General features: G+C 37.2%; 1 protein-coding gene across 17 annotated transcripts in view; it reads left to right on the top strand.

Moving 5' to 3' along the window:
* The window catches only part of Elavl2 (ELAV like RNA binding protein 2), a 153,348-nt gene that overhangs the window by 34,182 nt on the left and 105,686 nt on the right, over nt 1–13,480 (top strand). The window lies entirely within an intron of this gene.

The following is a 13,480-nucleotide window of genomic DNA, read 5'->3' as shown; positions in this document are numbered from 1 at the left end:
CTCTGAAGATTTGTTAAAATGGGGTTCTGTTTGGAAAACAAGGCTTTAGAAATAGGAGTTGTCTTTCACTAATGAGTAGGATGAAGCCATTAGGTTCTTATTTGCCCTTGAGTTAGTGATGGGGTCTTTAAGCTTTCTCGTAAGGATGATTCCAAGTTTGCCTGGCTTCTCGTAGTTTGTTTTAGAATCTATCCTATTTTTGTAAACAAATATTACATGTGTAAGGTCTTCTTGTGAGCATAGCGCTGCCAGTTTATCTGCTGAGTTGTCTTGCCTCAGTAGGTTTTGTCACATAGGTTGAAATTCTTAATTTAGCAGCACCAGGTAGGAAATACTAGATTGGAAGTCTGAAATAACCTGCATCTGGTTTTGACTGAATTACCTATGCCCTTGGTTTCTTACCCAGTGTGTGTATGTAAGTAAACCCTCCCCCCATCTCAAGAATTGGGTAAATAGTATATTGAAGCACAGCATTTTTGGGCAATGTTTACTGTCTGAAATGGTGGTAATAGGTGGTCCCTATAAATTAGTTTCTGGCTTTCAGTGTACTGTGATTATAAGGAACTACTTTTAGTGATTCTTTGTGTTCTGGATGGAACCTAGAGCCAGCCTCTTGCTCATCTATGAAGCTTATCTATACCATGGAGCTAAACCCCCAGCTCAATAATAAACCATCATGTGTTTATTTCTGCCATGGAGGAAAAGAAAAATGCCAAAGTGCAGGAGGTTTTGAGAGTTATGACTTTGAGATTTCAGTTTGGAAATGGATATATTTTGGATGGAACTTGGAGAGTTTAAAATGCATTTTCCTTGAAAATATAAATAATGCTGAAAGATGATGTGTGATTATAAGAACACAATCGGCTAACATTCCAGGAATATAAATTTATTAATGTTTTGCATATTTTTCAGTAATTAAAATTTTAAACTTAAGCATTTAGTAAAATTATCAGTCTATATTTTCTTGATTTCAATTGTTTGAATTTTATTTAATCCCTTCCAAGGATCTATTCCTATATATCACAAAATGGAGTTTACACAAATACATATTTTCCTCTGCTTGTTTCAATTCCTTTTCACCACCCCAAGTGAAAAGTCATTGATGGATGTCTTGCCAAGTAAGTTATTGGAAATTGCTCACTTATTCAGTTCTTAAAGGATGTTTAACAATTTTTTATTCTTTATGCATCATTTGTGTATATCAGAAGTACAAGAGATATTTCTCAAAGCAAATAAATCACAGCATATTTGAAAATAAATGCAGTGAATTGAGTTTAGTGGGGGAAGTATTCCTGGAACTGATCATACTTTTTTTTTTTCCCCCTGTGAGCTGCTTTTCAAAATAGAAAAAGGTGATGTTTTTCTGTTTTAGTGACTTATCTTTACTGAAGGTATCTCTGCTGACATGGGTGGGGGTCCCCATCTTTATTGCAGAATTGTCCAGAACAGGCAAAGTATACAATGTTATATACGTTTTTAATAACCTATTCTCAGGTAAGGTCTATTTTTGAGTTTTCAACCATTTCTCTACTTCCTAAGTGCTCCTTACTGATTGCTGACTTATTTTGTTTAAACCCTTGGGGTCCTTTCTGGCCTTTGGCTATGAATGACTCATGGACTTTTCCCAAATACCAGGTCAGCAGTGTTTTTGACTTTCATCCTTCCCTACCATTGTCTGTGCAAGAAAGTTGAACTACCCAGAGCTTTCCTCTCTGCTGTATGAGCCCTCTGTACTAGCCTCTGTCCCTCGTTTATGCTTCTGGGTCTTGTCCTAGTTCTAGTCTTGGTAATTTTGGGTCAGGTGCATGCCTACACATTTGTCCCTTTAATTTCTTCTGCTTGCACTTTTACATGGTCTCTGATTTGCATTTTACATTGTACTCACTGGAAATATCTTCTGGGTCCAAGTGAATCTCTGCTGTTAGACAAGTGGGTATCAATGGACAAATTGTGCTGCAAGTCCCAAATGGTGATCCATGGGCAGCATATGGACTATTGCTATTTAAAATTTGGGTTGAGCTGTGTTTTCAGAAATAGTGATTTTTTTTTTTTAAGCGTTGTGAAATATAAAGATCCAGAGGCACATATCTTGCCTCTGTAAAAGTTGTAGGGACCAAGCAATACTGAATCCACATTCATCAAGTGCCCCCTTAAGATGAAGCATGATTTGTTTCATTTCAAAATAAGTCACTAGATGTTTGTTTGTTGCTACAGTTCCTGAAGCCATGGAAATTAATACTATACTCGCATACCAAGAAAAAGCAGATAGTTCTGAAGATTTTATGTCTTTTGATTTCTTTGGGTTTGCAGATAATGTTTGAGTTATGTTAGATTGATCATTATAATTTTAGATTTTTGTAGTCTCCTTTACTTCAATTAGGGAAATCTTGTTTTGCGCCACTTCTCCCTTAACTTCTGATTGTAAGTCATTTTCTCCTCCTAGTACAAGATGCATTTCCATCTGCTTATCTTACCTTTTTTCTCCTTTCTCCTGGGGTTCTAGATCTGTCCCTATTGGGAGTGGGGATTTTTCCTTGCCAGTTCCTGGCTTCTGTTTGTTCAAATGCTTTGGGTCAGCAGCAGATTCTTGTTGTGAAAGCCAATAGGATGTTATGAGCTGTTTATAAGAGGCTTGTGGTCCACCTGCTTTAGCTCCTTGATGGTGTCAGCTTAGAAAGGAAATTCTCTCTTCAGATATCTTAAAAAAAAATGATAGGACAGGCTGCTAGGTGTGAGGTTTATGTGTGTTGTTTCTCTTTGCCCCTCATTCTTTTCCTCTTGAGCCTTTTCTCCTGTCTATAGAAACAGCTGGGCAGCTTTAGCAAAGTCTTCTCCCATGCGTGCAGTTGAGCAGGCTGATGCGCCAGCAGAAGTAGAAGGAGGCTCCACATGTTATGTTTGGACCAATGCTGTAATTTTATTTTACAATAAGGAAGGTGGATATTATTAATCTGCTCCTCAGTGTAATAGCATGATTTGAATAGTAGAGAGCAACTTTGGTGTGTGTTAATGTCTGGTGAGATGAATACATATGAATGCTAAGTAGGTGGAAAATGTCATTGTAGAGCCTTCCTTTTGGTGACTTTAAGCACTTATATTTCTAGTTAACTTTTTGTTCAGCCTGGCAAACAGATACAAAGATCTGTTTTATCAACCCGGTATTAATGTGGCTTCTCAGGATGAACAATGCCCATAAAGCTCTGCTCTCCTGGCAGCCACTTGAGCTAGGCCAGCTATAACGATAAATTAGAATGTGTCCCTGTATTGAACATCTTAGCAAAACTCTTAAGAATAATAAGCGCTAAATGCTGACAGTTTTAAAAATTGATGCTGTCTACAGCCCAGCTGATTAAAAAAAAAAAAAATACAGAGTGTGAGTAAAAGTATATTCTTACTTTAAAAAACTAATTTTGAATTTTAACTATTTTTTTTTAAAAGGTACATTTTTTTTGAAGGCACTTGAAAATTCTTGATACTAAACACATTCCATGATTACATGATTCTTTTAGAGCAATACGTTCTTATTTTTAATGCTCTCTTATAGCATTTTGTTTAGGGGATCACCAAGGTTTCTTAGTTATTGGATGTGAATTGAAAATTAGTGAAACAAAAACTATCTGGCATGTTTTATGTCCCTGAAGATTGGGAATCAATCTAATGGAGCTTTTATTGCACATTCAATCAGAATGACTGATAGGGGTAGGTTGGTCGTTAACCTGGAGTCTAGACCTTTTCTAAATTCATGTGTGTGTATGTTTTAGTTAAAGAATTAAAAAAAAAAACAAAAACAAAAAACGCTTCATGTTTTGTATTGGCATTATGTTTAGAAGCCAGGAAGTTTGTGTTGTACTTACTGTTTCTTCACATGTGACTAGTACAAGATAGAGAGGGAGCTTTAGAGAAGTTTATAGGGCATTCTTGTCTTCATACAGTATTCCTTGGTCTGTCTGCTTAAGGATAGGAGGCAGAAAATACTAGTCTAAAAAAAACTCCTCCCGCACACCTAGGAGTTTTAAAGTAGAAAGTGAGTGCTTGAAAACTTGAGGGAAGGGCCATGTCTTTGTATTCTGGACATCAGGAAACAGGTCAGGTTGTTAACATACTGCTTTGGGGAGTTCTTTTGCTTTTATGTCCCTTTTCCTCCCCTTCTTCCATGGCAATTTTGTGCTTTTGATTCTCTTGTGGTATGAATAACTATTTCCTAGTTTGCCAGGAGCCCAGTCATAGGTGGAAATATTTATGCAAAACCTGCCAAGTTTTAAGTTGTAGCTCAAGAGAGACGCTGCTTTGACTGTCTTCATTCTGCTATTGTCCTAGAAGAAGTGATCCATGGCATATATGTGAAACTCAGCCTTACCCTTGGTTTATGTCTCAGCAACATTATGTGCCAGCAGCCTTCTCTGAGTATAATATTTATTTTGTAAAACACCTAGGAAACAGACAATAATTGTGTTTCTTTGGCTCCTTTGCTCTTAGGAGTGCAGTTCCAGGAGTGAGAGGCAAGTTACAGGTCAGAAGCTGGAATGTGTTCAGAAGATAGATCTGTACCTTCTCCTTGAGTTTTCTTCAAGCATTGAGCCGTGTCCTCCAGGAGCAAGTATTTTCAAGGGTGTCAGACTTTAGCTTTTTTACTTCAGTTCTCAGTGTCCTCTGATCTTCTTGTTGCCTTTTTTGCATTAGTAGCATTTACAGGGGTATATTTACTTCTGAAGGTGATTGAACAGTTTTACTTGCTGGAGTGGTTCCTTCCTTCCATTGCGTCTGGCTTGTTGGGGAATAACAGGTATTCTTGTTTCTTGGTCCGTCCTCATGTACATTCCCCTGAGTTTGGTTGATCTTTAAACATTGTCTTGTGGACAGTAAGGGGGGTGTTTGATTTTTGTAATGAATAACAGTTTAGTCTAGATGGGAAGAGGGAAAAGATCAGTTTTAATTTTCCTTTTATACAACTTCTATAGTAACTTACAAATTACTGCCTTTTAAGAATTCAGAGTAAGAAGTAGTATTATATTGGTCAGTCAAGTTGGCATTGTTGGGATGGGGTGGCAGCTTCCCATTTTTAGTTGCCAAACATTTGACTGTTAGGAAAAGAGAAGAATGCACGGAATCAGCAAATTGGGGTGATGAGCTACTTCCCAGAATGATGGAACCAAAAGATGGAGCCTTTCCTCTAGTTCAGTGACAACACGGTGACATGAGCCTTACTATAGCTCCTGGGATAAGCAGTTTTAGAGGTAAGAATGAGGCTCAGAGGTCAGGTGGTTTAAGTAGGGAAGTATAACTCAGTTCTGTACCCCCCCTTTTTTTTTGGGGGGGGGGTGTTCTCTTTCTGGCAGTTCTGCTGGCTGTGATTTTAAGATGGCTGAGACCAGAGATGCAAGTGCAGGAGGCAGCTCAGCGTTAATGTTTAGAGAATATCTTGCTTCTGTTGTGGCTGCTTTGTGATAAATAAAATGGGTGAAGCAAGAAGCACCTGTATCTTGTCTTTAAGCTTAATTGTGTGGTTCCTTCAAGATGGGGTTGTTGTATCAGCTTTTCATTTTATTGTTATTTATTAAAGCTTCACTCTGGTCCCAGTAGCAGTTCAGGAGAATTGCCCACGACTTGTTTCCTCAAGGCCAGATTCCTACCCTGGGATTATTTTAGGTCTGTGACTAGGTGACTTCTGGAAGTGATTCCATCACAGGCTTGTGTCTTCCTGATGCCAGCTGGCAGGAATACTTTTTGGAACCATATGAAGTACGGATTGGTTATTTTCTGTAAGTGAGGGAGTGAAGACACTGTCTACAGACTTATTTTAAGATGCTGTTAAAAATCAAGAAAAAAAGATTGAAATACTGTTTATTCTATTCCTGGTGAAAGTGACATTCAGCTAACCTTGGCTCGATGTAGTAGATAATATGTAAGGGTATTCTTTTTAAATTGTTTTGGGATGTGTTCCAAGTCTGGTGGGCTTTTAGAAATACTACTTTTTTTGTTGTTCTGAAGGGACCAAAAAAAAAAAAAAATCTCAGGTTGGTATTCAATAGGATATATCATGTCCAAACTTGAATTAATAAACTATCTGCCAAGTAGAAACTGATTTTGAATCGTCTTTTCTCCCATAAATTTCTAGATTCAACTTTCTGACAGCAAAGTTTTTGCAACTTTACTGTCCGAAAAATTGGTTGGTGCCAGGAACAGTGGCGTACCCTTGTAATCCCAGCAATTTGGGAAGCTGAGACAGGAGGATTGCAGGTTTGAGGCCAGTCTCAGTAACTTAGTGACCCCTATATAAAAAAAAAAAAACAAAACTCAGACCCTGTCTCAAAAAATAAAAGGGGTTGGGGCATGTTGCTCAGTGGTAAAGAGCCCTCCCAGGGTTAAATCCCACTATCAGGGTGCATGCGTGCGTGTGAGGTGTGTGAATTGGTTGGTGGTAAATGGGAAAGAATACAGAGTGAAGATAATCTTTTTCTTCTAACCTAGAAAGACACATCTGCCTTGTTCATTACTTCTTACAAACCTACTACGTAGTACAAATTCAGCCAATATTTAATTCATATGAACTTATTCAAGTTTGGAAAACAGATATAGAAAAAAAAAATACTGTACTTGAGTTATTTGCCTCTAGGTAAATCATGAGTGATAGGTGATCTTATTAGAAGTTTAATCATTACAAGGAAGTTTTTAGCAAAAGTAAAAAAAAAAAAAAGCTGCTTTAACTAATACTTTATTTCTTCGTGCCTTCGATGTATAATTGTTATATTATTTTTTCATCTCCTAAATGTCCACGGTGATTTATTGTCCCCCAAATCTGTGAGGCTAGTAGCACACCTTTCAATTCGTGATGTCTTAGCTGAATATTGTCATATTCTTTGACTTATTTTTTTCTATGTATATTTTACTCCTTCTAGAATCTAAATATTATTCTTTTGTTATACAAATCTCTTGTAAATCGAAGAAAATAAGGCTATTTAATTTGTTCTTACATATTTCAAGTAGGTGCCTCTGCTATACAATTGACCCAAGGGCTATGCACAGAGGCATAATGGAGCATTACAATCAAGAGGGAGCCTGCCAGGGATGCTCCACTCTGTTTAGCTGTAATTTAGGACATTACTAGATGAAGCAGGAGTAAAGATTGTTGTTAATTTAAAGGTAAGTAGTGTTTTACATCATTCCATTTTGTAGAACAAAACTTTCTCTTAACCTTTGATCTAATGATTATGTACCACTTTCCTTTAATTTTTCAGTGTTTTAAAAATATTTACCCTATCCTAGTCAATGATTTTATTGAACAAAAAGTTCTGTATAGAAGTTTTCCAGTTCCCTAACAGATTCAGAAACATGGGGGCTAGGGTTGTAGCTTAGTGGTAGAATGCTTGCATGGCACATGTGAGGTGCTGGGTTTGATCCTTAGCACCACATAAAAATAAATAATTAAAGATATTGTGTCCAACTACAACTAAAAAAAATATTAGAAATGAAATTCAGAAACATGAAGAAATCCAAGGACTTCTTAAGACTTGAGTGTCCTGTTTTACTTGACATTTTCCTTATGGAGTTTACCATAAGGAAGTTTTCATTATGGCTGGTTTATTGGTCAGTTCTCTGTCACCATAACAAAATACCAGAAACAATTATATATAAAGAGAAAAAAGTTTATTTTGGAGGATTTGGAAGTTCTAGTCCATGATCCAGTAGCCCCATGTAAGGTAGTACATTATGGTGAAAGTGCTTGGTAGAGCAAAGTACTCACCACAATGACCAAAAAACAGAGGAAGAGACCAGGGACCCATAATTCCCCTTCAAGGTTGTACCCTTGTGACTAAGGTCCTCCTAATGGGCCCCAGTTCCTATAGGTTCCAACACCTCCCAATAGTGTCACTCTGGAAATAAGCCTTTAACACATGGACCTTTGGAGGGGACACTCATCAAAATCATAGCAGTTAGCAATTCTTTCTGTTCCCCATTCTTCATGCTTATTTCCTGAATGTTATTGTTTCAAAAAAAAAAATGACGCAAATTTGGTGAATATTTGAAAATATTCAAATTATTTTTGGCAAAATCTAGTATATTTATTGGTAGCCTCTTTAAACTTTAATCTTGAGATGTCTATCTTCTGGAGGGGTTAAAATTTTATGATTTTAACCTTAATGATATTTTGGGTTCTTTTTGTCATCCACTCACCGTTTTGCTTATTGATCTAACTGTTTTTGCCCTATAGTAGTTTGAAACAATTATTTTGCCAGCTTATATGTGAAAATTCTTTGTTTCCTTGTGTAAAATTTACTTTGATCAGTAAATATGTGTTCACACTACATGCCACAGGCGGTCATCTTGAGGGGTATAGTAGTGAACATAATATAGTTAGTCCCTGCTGACATGGATGTTAGAATTCACTGGGAGACATACATGTTAAGTTCTGCAGGTTATTATTTACAACTGGGATTTATGCTATGAAGGAGGATTCTGTGGGGTTCTAACCCAGTGTGGGAGGTGGTTAATTAAGGTCATTTGTTGACGTTGTTATATATCTTCCAGCTATCATATCCAAAGATAGACATTTAGTTTTTAATTGTATAGGTATTAGAATATTAGCATAGATAGGAATCCTTAAAATTAAATTCTCCTTGATAAATTTGTGAAGTCTGAGTCCTGGAGCTGATTCTTCCTACCTAGTTTGTGTCTACTGTAGAAGTGGAGTTTTTTTTTTAAACATTTAAAGAGATTTTAATGTTCTTTTAAGGACAAAACACTTAGGTAGTTGTATTCTAAAAGCTGTACAGAGAAAGCCAAGTTCCACCAAAGTGATCTGTATTGCCTCCATTCTATATTCTCTTCATTCGGGGCTTTGAAAATGGGTTTTTAATTTTAAAATTAAGAATTTTCAGTATTTTTTATATTTTTCCAGTGTCTTGATTGAGATAGTAAGAGCTTTTTTCTTGGTTTAAAGAACTTCATCCATGCATCCAAAGTTGTATTTTGCCATTAGTTGAAATATTGGGTTATGAATGTTTTATATAATCCCTCTTTTTGCTAGGTCATGGCAACCCACCTCATTTCTTTACAGTGTTCCTTCCAGTTTTCATTTAAATTTAAACCTGGAAGGGCATACCATATTGATTGGGAATTTTTTAAAGACATCTGTTGGTGTGGAAGAGGCTTCGGCAGTTTTCTTTGTAGAAACCTTGGAAGACGTTAAGAGCGTTGAAAAATACTTTGTTCTCTTTTTCTTTTTTTTCAGTGCTGAGGATTGAACCCAGGGCCTCGCTCATGCTAAGCACACACTAAGCACATGCTCTACCACAAGCCCTACTTTTTTTCTTAAAATGGCTTGAATGGCTTTTGTACACTCCTTGAATCCTAAGGGTTACATAAGTTTGTAAGAGATTGGTAGAGTCTGGGAATTTAAGCAATCAGAATGACGAGGAAGGAGAAAAAAGGTTAAGGAAATGAGAAGGAAATAAATTCTTCATCTGGCTAGTTTCTTCATCCACACAGATCATCAGAACTAAACCGTACATTGAAGGTATGATATGCTATTTTAAAATGATATCTTTCTAACCTAATTAGATCATTATGCTTACTTGAATATATCATAGTTCCCTTTGAGTGATTGCAGTCTGTGGCTAAAACAGTTTTGTTTTTAATTTTACATGGTCTTTTGGGAAGTAACCTAATGTTCGAATCCCTTTGAGTTTGTTGTCTATAATTATTTAACATGGGTATAACATTTTTTTCTAGTTTATAACTTTGAGATACTAGGCCCTTTCTCTTAGGTAGAGAGAAGGCACTGAAAATACACATAGTAACCTCCTCTCTTGATGGGCTTGGGAGAAAACTAAAATATGACTTATTCCAGGATCAGAGATTTTTTTGTGTGTGTGTGTGTGGGGGGGGGTTGCTGGGCATTGAACCATGGCCTTGTGCATGTGAGGCAAGCACTTTACCAACTGAGCTATATCCCCAGCCCTAGGATCAGAGAATTCTAATGTTACTTCTGGCATGGATAGAAGAGATGAAGTTAGGGAGCTGGTGAGAGAAGAAAGTGCTGGGGGTCAAGCTTGCCAGTTGCCTTGGTTGTCTGCACTCTCCTTAATGACTTTAAAATTGGTTGTCTTTTTAGGGCACTTCTCATGTGTTGTTTGTAATTACACTGCAAATTCCTTGATGTCAGTGTTTTCTGTCTTATACCCTTGTTTCTCGAACACAGTAGGTCTTTTCTTGAATATAGGACATTCTATTTCTTTAGAGATTAAAATTATAAAATTATGTACATGGGGGTAAATATTGCTCGTAACTTTTCTTTTAAACTGGCATTTAGCCTTGGTATTCTGGTCATGATGAAGTAGGCATTAAAGCATATTTGAATAATTATAGTTAATAAAAATTCTTAATATTTAAACTATAATGAGCATTTATGTTTTAATGGACATCATGTAAAAGTAATTAAGTTCTGAATACTAGATAAGTTAATATTTTGAGATGACTTATCTTAGCATTGTTGTTTCTCTTCATCCATCTCTCAGAATAATTAAGACTTTACTCTATCCATTACTTGTTCCGCACAGGAAAAGATTTGGTGTGATGCTTGCGATCAGTTTGACTAGGCTGAAACTATGCCTTTTACATGTATTTATGACCTGTTTACACAGTTTCAAAGCATGCTATATTTTTTTTTAAAAAAATCAACTGCTTCAGGGTTGGACTGAAGTGACTGTTTGCCAGGAATAATGCAGCAAGCTCCAGGGATGACCGCTGGGCCAGTCACTTAATAGCCATGTGAAATTTCCTTGGGCTGTGAGAAGAATGGCTGCTTTCTGCTCAGCACCGAGTCTGTCTGGAAGCAGATGGGGCAGTCGGGGTCTTGGGCACATGCTGTCATCCTTTAGAATGGTTCACCTTAAGAAGGGTTACTGGGCCAGGCTCTTGTGTATACCTCGGCACACATGTGTGTGTGCACACATACGTAATCCAGGGTGCAGCAGCATCTCCATCTGATATGTTGTAGTCCTGCCTTGACATAGAACTGTTTGTTCTGAAGCAACTCATTTTAAAGCAGCAATATGTTAAATGGGCAGCTCATTATTGAGTGCCTCTGGTATGTTGGCAGTTTATCAGCAACAGGGTTGCGATCTTGTCACTTCTTGTTAATGAAGGCTTTTATTTAGCTTAGCAAATCATATTTCCTGTTAACATCCACCTTCTCAAATGGTAAACTTGAAAGGGATGTTTGTGACTTTTTATTAATTAGTAGCCATCAGGGCACTTTGGCCCTTGCTTCTTAGAACCATTTAGCTATATTTCTTCTACCCAGATGTGGTTTCTCTTAAACTAGGAAAATCCCCAAGTGACACTACAATCCTTTTTTGTTTATCATTTTTGAAAATTTTTTTTTTATCTTCCCTATTAGGTGGTCATTTCCTCCAGTCTGATTTTCAAATTGCTAGCAGGAGTTTTATCAGAGCACTTACTTTCCCAGTGCAGCAATTTGACTTTCATAGCACTTGGTTTTTTTTTTTTTTTTTTTTTTTATGGCTGGGTAGCCCAAGAGGATAAGCATTCCATATGCAAGTTTAAAGTGTACTTTTGTTTTCTTCTTTTCTTTTTTTTGTTATGGGTTCTTATTATTGTTGCCCAGTCTGACCTTTAACTTGATCCTCCTGCCTTAGCCTCCCAACCTGGAATTACAGCCATGTTCCACTGTGCCTGACTGAATTTTTTTATGTGGCAAATTCAAGGACATTAGAGAATGTTAGAACTGAAAGAACCCTTACCCATAGTGTTGACCAAACACTTTAATTTTACACATTCAGAACTGATTCTAAAGGTGTTGTTATTGCCTAATGTTTTTGGACTTGTTGACAGCATTTGGCCGTTCTAGACCTATGGCTGGTTCCTGATATGCCTTTTCCTGCTGTCTTTCCTTTATACTACTGCTTTGTTTCTTTTTCTTTTTTTTTCCCCAAATGCAGGTGATGCTTTGGTAGCATTGTAAATTTATAAATTAAAAAGTCTTTTTTTTTTCCAGCAACTAGCATGATTAAGAACACCAGAATTGACTATGAACCAGCAATTTCTTTTAAAAAAAATTATTTTTTTTTAGTTGTAGATAGACACAATACCTTTATTTTTATTTTTTTTAATGTGGTTCCAGGGATGGAACCCAGTGCCTCACACATGCTAGGCAAGTGCTCGACCACTGAGCCATAACCCTGCCCTCCCCACCTGAAACGGCAATTTCTATCTTTAAATTTTAATTTTGCTTTCTTGTGTAAGATCTGTTGTAAGCATTGTTTGAAATAGCCAAACCCTGAATGTTCATCAGTATAGGGTTGGTTGAATTGATATTATATTGTAATATAGTCATCTATATAGTAAGAACTCTATGTTCAAAATGTAGAAAGCAAGAGACAAAGCATTGAGAAAGATCTCTGTGTTGAAATGTTTCCTTTTCCTCACCTGTGCTTGTATTTTCATTGGCCTATTAAAATTGTTTATGAAAGTTGAGTGTGGTGGCACACGTCTGCAATCGCTGGAGGTTGAGGCAGGAGGATCAAAAGTTCCAAGGCAGCCCCAGCAACTTAGGGAGGCTCAAGCAATTTAGCAAGGCTCTGTCTCAAAAATCAAAAGGGCTCAAGATGTGGCTCAGTAGTTAAGTGCCCCCAGGTTTAATCAATCCCTAATACAAAAAAAAAAAAAAAAAGTTAAAGTGTTAACCTCTCAAGTATAGGCTTCTAACTTTTATACTGTTCTGCAGCTAGGATCTTTTTGCATCAGACATATAATTTTTAGATTGTAAAAATACCATTAACAGAATTATTAATTACTTCAAAAGACAATCCTGCTTGTATATTTAGAGCATTTTAGTAGATTTTTGCTTTCTCCTACCTCTGAACTGTTTGTGTTTCACACCTGTATCAAGCCAAGATTGTTCCAGGGAATTCGGAAGCAATAGATGTGAGTGCTGCTTTTCCATTGTTTAAGTCTACTGGGCATCTGTGGGCAGGACTCAGGATGGTGTTGGGTACATCCTTGGTGAGGGCTGCTTCAGCAGTTGGGAAAAGTTCATGAAGCCAGGTGGATGTGAGCAGTACTTCTGGAGGTTTTATGTAAGTTGAGGGAAGATGTTTTTCTAGGGTAAGGGATTAAGCAGGATGTATTCCTACTTTTGACTGTTAGAGCATTAGATGGGTTTCTAGAGGGCCTTGAAACTCTAGCAGGAACATTTCTGTTTCACGTTTGAGAGAACTGCACTTGCAAAGGTGGAGAAAAGTTGAAGTAAAGGACAAGAGCTGCTGTGATGAAGAGCATCCCTGGGGAAGGAGGAGCAGGGCTTCTGGGAGGAGAAGGAAGATGCTCTAGTGCCTGACGGGGGTTCACCAAATGAAAATGAAAACCTACTTGGTAGCCTTTGTATTATTTTGTACTGGGGATTGAACCACACCTCGAGCCCCCCCCCCCCCCCCCCCTTTTTGTTGGAGACCAGGTCTTG

This window comes from Marmota monax, unplaced genomic scaffold, assembly GCF_021218885.2.
Source record: "Marmota monax isolate L192 unplaced genomic scaffold, Marmota_monax_Labrador192_F-V1.1 WCK01_AAM20220418_F8-fsc00033, whole genome shotgun sequence".
Taxonomy (NCBI): Eukaryota; Metazoa; Chordata; class Mammalia; order Rodentia; family Sciuridae; genus Marmota; species Marmota monax.
Note: the sequence above shows the minus strand (reverse complement) of the source record. Positions and strands in the feature narration are given on the sequence as shown.